This window comes from Thunnus maccoyii, chromosome 12 (genome assembly GCF_910596095.1).
Source record: "Thunnus maccoyii chromosome 12, fThuMac1.1, whole genome shotgun sequence".
Classification (NCBI taxonomy): domain Eukaryota; kingdom Metazoa; phylum Chordata; class Actinopteri; order Scombriformes; family Scombridae; genus Thunnus; species Thunnus maccoyii.
This window is the reverse complement of record NC_056544.1, coordinates 12236419-12246024: the sequence shown is the minus strand read 5'-3', so window position 1 is coordinate 12246024 and position 9606 is coordinate 12236419. Positions and strand designations below refer to the sequence as shown.

The window sequence follows — 9606 nt, the reverse complement described above, 5'->3', positions numbered from 1 at the left end:
TAAACTAACCACTGGCAGTCGCTCTACATCTCAATAACAGATGTCCCAGGGCTGTCAATGACTCACACTAGCCGGTCAGGAATTAATGAAAAGTCTGTGCATGTGTCTATACATAGATACATTAGTGTGAGTGCACACAAGGGCCATGAAGTATTTAGGTAATCTTATCCTGTCTGCATTATATCATTGACTGTCTTCTGCCTGTTTAATTTGTGTTAATTTGCTTGAAGCCATACATGATTGTCTTGTGTTTTTTTTTTTTTTTTCATTGCTGTGGCATTTCCCAAAAGTAATTTGGCAATCAGACAATGTCACCAGTACAGTTGTGTCTTTTCCCTTGAATATTCTCTTGATAAAGTTAAAGAAATAGCTGAATGTTTTTGGGAAACTTGCTAGTTTGCTTTCGTTCTGGGAATTAGATGAAAAGATTGATACCACTCTCATGTCTGTATCTTAAGAAGAGAGCTGGAACTGTGAGGTGATTAGCCTAGCCTAGCATAAAGACTGGAAGCAGGGGGAAACAGCTAGCTTGGCTCTCTTCAAAGTACCTGTGTTGCTAAAGTTATTATTGTTATCATTACATCTATTTTGTCATGGTTATGCAGTCAAGTGGACCCGAATGCAGAGACAACAAGCAGGCGACAGGAACTGAAGAAAATCATTATTTATTTACCAGACTCTGGTTACTGGCAGACAAAGACAAAAACAGAACTGGCTGACTTGAAACACATGAGGAGCAAAAAACAACAGCTACAAACACCTGGATACATTGACCACAAACTGACAAAAAACTCAAGGAACAGCCAGGTATAAATACACAAGGAACTAATCACAGAACAAGACACAGCTGGAGTGGGGCAGGCACTGGAAAAGGAGGGAAAAACAAAGATTGGTTAACAATGAAGACAACAAGGGTTTGGCAGGCAACAAAAAGTGCAAGGCTAACGAGACTAAACACTGAACAGGTGTGCAGGGGAAAACAGCCTGAGTGGGACTACAGCAACACGTCAGAAACACAAGGTTACAAATTGTCAAGAATAAAACCAAAGCAAGGCAGAGATAAAACTGAAGAAAACAAGAGCCTTGGACTCAAAGGAAAGCAAAATACCGAGCTCAAGCACTAAACAAAGAAACACAAACAGCAGATGCAGCTGTCACAAATTTGTAACCCAGAGCACATTCAAAACACACTCAGAGCAACACAAAAAACCCCAAAACACAAAAAATCCAGAAACAGAGTCCATGACATATTTAGTTTAACCCGTACAAAAAAAAAAAATGTAAAGTGACTATATAGTTTTAGAAGGAGTTGCTGTAACTGGCCCTTGAAAAAGTGTTTATTCTAAGCTATCCAGATTACCTCTGAGCTCTTCATCTTCATCAAACCTCTGAAAGAAAGCGAATAAACATATTTCCCAAAATGTTCAGCTATTCCTTTAAAAGTTCCTTAAGTTTAACATACTTTTCTTCAGTATAAGTTTATTGTTACAGAAATGTAAAACTGACCTCAGAATTCTTCCAGGAAAGCCATACCCAATACCAGATGTTCAAAACAGCAACTATAAACAGTCAAGGGCTTCTTGAATTGGATGTAGACTGAATTCTAATGTGTGTTGCTATTGTTATATCAAATTGCAATGAGAATAGCAGAACTGGCATTTATTCAAATGGAAATGAAAAGACGTTGTATTGTTATATGGCAATAATTTGGGAGATGCTTACTTTGTTGGGCAAATGGATACACAGTTAATGGGCAAAGGTGGTGTAGATGTTGATAGAGACAGGAACTGCAGAGATAAAGAGACTGTTTGAGTGGGTTTCAAGTGCCGTGAACAGAGACAAACAGAGCCATACAAGAGGAGCCACTGGCTACAGCCTGTACAGGACCTGGGCCAGTGAGACGAGCTGGGTATTGATCTGTGGAGTTTGAGTTTCTTTGTGAAACAGGATCTGAGGACACAAGCGAGAGCCTTATTTAAAAGTCTCCCTATTCACATCCATATCTATTGATCCATGCACACTTTCATCCAGCTTTAAGTAACTCTCTGGTTCCTTTCTTTCTTTTTTCTGCATCTCCTCTTCTCATTCTTTATTTTCTCATCATTCACTTTTGGCTGTGCGGGCTCATAGATTCCTTATTTTCTTTCTTCCACTCTCATATTTCTTGCTTTCTACATTTCCCTCAGCCCCTTTTTAAGACTTAGGTGAACTTTTAAGAGCATACAGTATTTCCTGATCAGGTTTCCATGCAATCCATCTCTGAGTGATTGGAACGGTTTCTTTTATGGGTGTTTATTTTTCTAATGTATTTCCCATAAAAGTCTGTCTCCCTGTCCTCAAAATCCCTTATCTTTGACAGCAATAAATTGAGCCGATCAACTCAATGTAGCACAATCACATTTAGCGATGACAGGCAGTTTTCAACACCCAAACGCACACATATACACACACACAGTAGAGATAACAATTTTGTTCTGTGGTAGATTTGATTGGCTACAGATACTGTTGTCAGACTGCAGGAGTAAAATATGGCTGTCGTTATTGCGTGCTGTCATAACTTGGCCTGTAAATCTCTCCCTGAGTGGAAGAGGAGAGGAGGGAGGAGAGGACTGATTCTCTTGTTGCGTTTCATTTTCAGCCTCTCGGCTCTTGGTGCGGAGCCAAAGGCCTTGGAAGCCATCTTCATTATGTGTCCATGTACAGGAGGAGACAGTGTCAGGGGCTCCTCACTCTGATGTCATTTTAATTACTCTCATATCTAGCATGCCATCCCCTTCTTTCTTTATTTCCCTGCCCACCATCTTCATGTTTTTAACCTTGGCAGATTCATATTCCCCTTCTTTTTCCTACTTTATCAATTTACTGCTTGCCTCCATCTTCCCATCCCCTCCCTCGTGCTGTTCTGCTGTCTGACTCCTACCCAGCAGCAGTTCTGAGCAGACCTCCACAGTTAAGCGGGGTACAGCTGATAACGTCAAACATGCTGTCTGTGACTGACAGCTGGGTAAAATGGCTGTGGCAGCACGCAGAGGCATGGAGAATCCGTTTTCAGGCTGCACCAGAGTCGGTCCTTGCGCCCATCTGTCAGCCGAAAACAGGAGCACGGACTATCAGTCACAGCTGACCCCCAGTCAGCCACATGAGGGACCAGTTGGGAGGGGAAAGGCTCACAGCAACACAAATAAGCATGAAGATCAACAGATGGCTCTCTGTCAATCATCGTCTCTTTCTTTATTTTCCTTTTTTTTTTTAAATCTCATCACACTTCTATTCTCCACCTTCATTTACTCACTCTTTTACTATTCTTGGCAATCCAATATATTGTTATCTTCTTATATCTTTCTATCTAACTCTTCTTCTTTTCTTCCACGGTTTCCTCTATCTCTCTATTTGTCCCTGGGTGGTACAGCAGCAAATGTGACAGGGGCTCAGTCAGGTGTTCTTCTCCTCTCCCCCACACAGCTTAGATTGCTGTCATTACGCTCACTCTGTGCTATTTCACTCCCACTGTAATTGGAGGTGCTGTGAATGAAAGCAGGGTCCTTGATTTCATACTTTGAAGAAACTGATAGCCAGCGGTGTGCTTTGCCAAGGGGAGGTGTGTGTGTGTATAGGTGTGTGTATATGTGTGTGTGGGTGGGTGGTTGGTTTGGACTCTGTAAAATTTAGTATTACAGAAAAAGAGACTAAGGAGAGGCGGACATGTAGATTCAAGCGTTGCACATGTTGGATAATTATGTCAAGCAAATATTCATTCCCAGTGACCCCCTGCCTTGTATTAGGGAGCTATAGTGAAGTGCGACATGGGTTCACTTCATGGCTTCTCTTTTCTCAGCCCCCTATACAGTGCAGAGAATAATGTCTACCGCCTTGTTAATGATCTGTGAGCTGAACCCAAGAGACACAAATGGATACAAGCACTGCAGGACATAGAGAGACTATCTTCTCTTTTATGCTAGCAGATGTATTCATCTACATGTAAAACCATAATTCTGCTGAAAAAGGACAGAAATGTACTTTTAGTGAGGAGAAAAAAATCAATGTGGCAATTTAATTTTGTGTAGAGTGAACACTTTTACATATTACTGTACAAGATGCAAATGAGATTTCTCCCCTTGAATAATCATCCGTCTAAAAGGCTGAACCTCACTGGGAGGTAATTACACTGCTCTGATCATCAAATAGCCCCTGTTCTCCCTCTCTTACACTTTTTTCTCTCACAATCCTTCCAACGCTCCACACTTTTCTATAATATACACTGAAAATATGCCACAGGTTCCCACACGAGTTTACACAAACATCACTTTTCTCACAAAAACTCTTGCCCACAGATATAAATGCAGGATGACACATGACTTGCACACCTCCATGCCTTATTCAAATTTTACAGACTTGGTATTAACAACACTTATTTCTATAATGATTTTTTTCCTAAACTCTTCCTTAACTTGTGTGCAACCATCTCAGTCAGAGATGACATTATGTTCATTCAGGGACAAATATTGTATTAAGTTACTAACCTAAATCATTAGTAAAATGGAATACTCCATATCACCATATGAATACATGACTGTGGTTCATTTTTCACTCATGGTTTGCTAAATATTACTGAGCCTCTTCAGTGGAGACGTAGAAATCAGTGTTAATTTTGTCAACGACAACTTGCAGTGTCTTATTCTGCGTTTGCGGAATCACACACTACTCTCTTGATTGGTAAAACAGTATCTAAATCACCTTCTAGATGTTCACTAAAGGAAAATCATTGCATTAAATGATAAAATAACGCCTTTAACCATGGAAACTGTACAAATTAACAATGACTGTACCCACAGAATGCTTAGAATACAAAAAAAAATTAAAATGCATGATGAAATTTTACTGACAGAAACAAGACTAAAGCCCCCTTCCTATTGAATCAATATAATAGAAGGAGCTGGGTAATGAAATATTTCAACCCTTCTCTCATCATTCCAGACAGCATTTTAGCAATTTGGCAAATTACAAAAGCTGACTCTGTAATAGACTGTGATATACTGTGGGAAAACCATGTGACCTTCATTACCAGCAGGCTTTCTTTTTGGAAGTCGATTAGGCTATGCTTTTACAGTGAGAAAGGGACTGCAACATTCTTTAGTTCTTTATTTTGTGCATGTAATAAAATGAAACAAAAGAGAAGAATTAAACAATAACAAAAGATGCACAGGTGGGATGAAAAAAACCCTGAGAGCTTGTAAAAAGAACCCACCTAACATTGAAATTGACAGTTATATATGCTTGCCACAAATTTACAAACAGATATTTATTTATTTTTTTTATATTATAGAACATATATTTTTAAAATATCTTAAAGAAGATAATACAAAGAAAAAAGAAATAAATACAAGCATTGCAATAACATATATTTGCACTGCCTTCCTACATTGTTATCATACCTTAATTATATAGTACTGTACTCCTTCAAGAGAAGCTGTGTAAGATCTTTTTTAAAAATCTGACATAAGGAGAGACTGCGAAGTGAAGCAGAAAAGCTGTTCCATATGACTGGAGCTCTGTACCTGATTGAAAAATGGCCAAGGCTAGTTCTGTAGAACTGACTATATAGAAGATCAACAGATCTGGTGTGATAACAGTGAGACCTAGTTACAAAGAAACTGTAAAAAGAAATGGGAAGTGAATTGTTATGTGCTTGCCTATACTATATTGCCATAAGAAATGAAAGGATAAATCACACCAAAATTTTCTGCAACTTTATTGGACACATAAGAGATGTGCTTTTTCCAATTAAAATTGATGATCGATGATTACACCTAAGAACTTAACATGTGAAACATATTCATGTGCATTATTAGCTATGAGAATGGGACGAAGATCCTGTTAAGGAGGTAGCTTTCAAACCAATTAAGTTCAGTAACAATAACACCATGAGCTTGTAGCTTATTTAATATATTATCATCTACAGTGTCAAAAGCTTTTGACAATAAATATTCCACTTGTAAATTCTTTGTAATGTAGCTATTCTGCCCGCTACTTGCACCAAGCCCATAGAGGTAGAATGCTTGTCACAAAATCCAATTTAATAGTCATATAGTAACTTATTATCCTTTAAGTATTTGACCGATCTATTGTACACATTTTTTTCAAGTATTTTGGAGAAATGTGGAAATGAAGAGCTGGTCTATAATTTGATAATAATGATGGATTTTCAGCTTTAAATAATGGGATAACCTTGGCCCATTTCAGTTGATCTGGTACAATACCTGTTTGAAGGGAACGATTGAAGATGTGACACAGTGGTTGTAGAATAGCAGGGAGGCACTGTTTTACTAACTTCATTTTGAGATCATCATGACCTGCACCTGTTCATTTCAAACTTGATACAATATTACATATTTCTTGCTCACTTGCAGAAGAAAAAGTAAATGAAGGTAGATGGGAAACAGACTCTATATTAGAAGAACAAGTGGGTATGATGGTATTTTTTGCAGCCAAAGCAGGACCTATATTGACAAGAGTTATTGAATTCACTGGCAATCTCAGTGGGATCTTCTATGATGGTATTATTAATATTAAACTTACTATGGGGCAATTTTTCAGAAGAAGGCTTATTTACAATTTCATTAATGAATAAACTTAATTTAAGGAAGAGGGATTGGTTAGATAGTCTTTATATAGTTTGTGTTTCCTAGAGATACATTTTTTTTACTCTTTAGTCAACCAAGATTTACAAGCTTTAGGTTTGATGGCTCAATTTTCACATGGAAAAGGTTTCATTGAAAGTACCAAAGAACTCATCATCAAAAAGATTACACACATTAGATGCATCATTTGTTACTATAATTGTATCCCATTTAATACCATAGAGTTTATCAACAAAACTTTTCACATTAGACATCTTGAAATATCTTAGGAAAGTATTTGTAACAACTTGCTTAATCTCAGTAGGATGGTAAGCAAGAATATAAATAGGAAGGTGGTCTGATATATCAGTAGAGAGTATACCAGACACTCCATGTTTATATGTTTACAGTTAGCTAAATTGACAATCTCCATGGCAACATTAGTCATTCTGTCAAAAATACGTCATTTCTGTCGAGCAACACTTATCAGAAGTGTTGAGTGATGATAAATTAACCTTTAGTGCCCTTAAGTGTTTTTTTTTTCTCTCTTAAGGATTTCCTCTTTGTCCTGAAATCTGAGTAACTTCATGACAATTGTCCATGGCCTGTTGGACTGCTCATCTTTCCATTGCAATGCCCATATTCAATATCAATTGATTTTGGGTCAAGTTCCAACTTATCAGCCAGCAGTAGCTTTGGATTCAGTGACTTACCATGATTCATATCTCTCATCAACACTGTTGAATCTCTAATTAGTTTGGCTTTACAAAGTTAGAGCAGCAAAGACAGAATCACTTGTAACATGATGTTACAACAGCCCCTTTTGATGAACTTGCAGGGTCTTGATCTTGTAAGATTTATATTTTACCTTTTCATTGACTGATGTTGATAAGTGACCTGTCAAGTTGGCAAAATTCCTTTCTACTTCCTTGTCACGCTGCGTGCGGAGCTGATGAAACTCAGTAACAGTAAACGCAGATAACATTGAAATCAACCCACCTCCCCTGGAGAAATAAGTCCTGTCTGAATGGGGCTTAAAATGTTTTGAGTGTTTTAACTAAAACTAATAACTAGTAAACTTTTTTATCAGAAGACTAAAACGAAATCTAAATCAGGTGCCAAAATGAACACTAGTAGGAATAAAATATTTGTGTAATACAGGTTATAGTTGACTTAACCAGATTAGTTGTAGTAGTTGATTAACCACAGTTAATCGGGCAGAACTGTACAATATATTGCAATCCAATACAACACTGATGACTCAAAAATCCTCATGTTGTAAAATTGCCATAGAGTTAAATTAACACCTCTGACGTAGTATCCTAAATTAGTATCGTAAACAGGCATTGCTTCATTAGGCAAGCCAAGTTTATTTGTATAGCACATTTCAACAAGGCAATTCTAAGTGCTTTACATAAAACATAAAAGGCAGAATCTAGAAGCAACATAAAAAAGATAAATACAATTTAAATACAATTAAAAAGTCTTAAATTGGAAATAAAAATTAGCTAAAATCAAAGAGATTTAAGAGAGATAAAACAGGAGAGTAAAAGTGCAGTATAAGATATCAATCAACACCTCAAATTTGATTTAAAAAATAGGCAGCGGCAAACTGAAAAGTCTTCAGCCTTGATTTAAAATAACAGAGTTGCAGTAGACCTTCAGTTTTCTAGGAATTTGTTCCAGATATGGAGCATGTGGAGCATATAAACTGAACGCTGCTTCTCTATGTTTAGTTTTGACTCTTGGAAAAGAAAGCAGACCAGTCCCAGACTATCTGAGAGGTCTGGATGGTTCATAACGTAGCAGAAGATCAGAAATGTATTTTGGCCCTAAACCATTCAGTGCTTTATAAACCAACAGCAGTATTTTAAAATCAATTATTTGGCAGACAGGAAGTCAGTGTAGTCAGATCTGAGGACTGGAGTGATGTAATCCACTTTCCTGGTCTTAGTGGGGACTTGAGCAGCAGCGTTCTGAATCATCTGCAGCTGTCTGACCAATTTTTTATGGAGACCTATAAAGACACTGTGACAGTAGTCGAGTCTACTGAAGACAAATGAATGGACAAGTTTTTCCAAATCCCGCTGAGACATAAGTCCTTTAATACTTGATATATTCTTCAGGTGATAGCAGGCTGACTTTCTAATTGTCTTAAATTGGCTGTTGAAATTGAGGTCTGAGTCCATGACTATACCAAGATTTCTGGCTTGGGTTTGTGGTTTTTAACATTATCGATTGAAGCTGGGCACTGACTTTTAATCATTCTTCCTTGCCTCCAAATACAATTACTTCAGTTTTGTCTTTGTTTGATTGAAGAAAATTCTGAAACATCCAATTGTTGATTTGTTCAATGCACTTACTCAGTGCTTGTATTGGATCATAGTCCCCTGGTGATACGGCTATGTAAATTTGTGTGTCTTCTGCATAATTATGGTAACATATTTTGTTGTTTTCCATAATCTGAGCTAGTGGGAGCATGCAGATTGTTAAACAGAAGAGGCCCTGAAATGCAGCCTTGAGGAACTCCGCATGTTTACAATTTCAAAGATCTGAGGCCATGCAGTTAGAAACATTTTTGAAAAAACCTGTTGGCAGAATATCACGGCAGCAGGAGGATTTCAGATGTTGTATAATGTCTTCCAAGTTTCTGTGGTTGATAGGATCAAATTGTATTTATTTATCGGGACAGTGTACAGGTTTTAACACAAATGATGCACTGCACCAATAAGACATATGGGATAGAATCATAGCATGCATAAATATCTTGGCTGCATCCAAAGAGAGATAGTTTCTAATATGTCTAAAATTTGCTAAATTGTACTTAATGGTTTTCATCATTTTCGTAACATGTTTCTTACAGGTCAAGTTTGGATCCAGTGTCACACCAAGATATTTAAAATCAGTAACTATGTCAATCTTTTCACCTTTGATGAGAATATCAGCGTTAGGAGGTTGTACCATGATTTTAGAGAAAAACATACCTTTT

The 9606-nt window shown here is 37.4% G+C and overlaps 1 long non-coding RNA gene across 1 annotated transcript; it reads right to left on the bottom strand.

Moving 5' to 3' along the window:
• Positions 1-649: 649 nt before the first annotated feature.
• LOC121909384 lies at positions 650-8050 on the bottom strand. Its single transcript, XR_006099426.1, has 2 exons — positions 1361-8050; positions 650-864 (listed from the first exon to the last, which is right to left on the bottom strand). It is a non-coding gene; the product is annotated as an uncharacterized LOC121909384 (long non-coding RNA).
• Positions 8051-9606: the final 1556 nt, after the last annotated feature.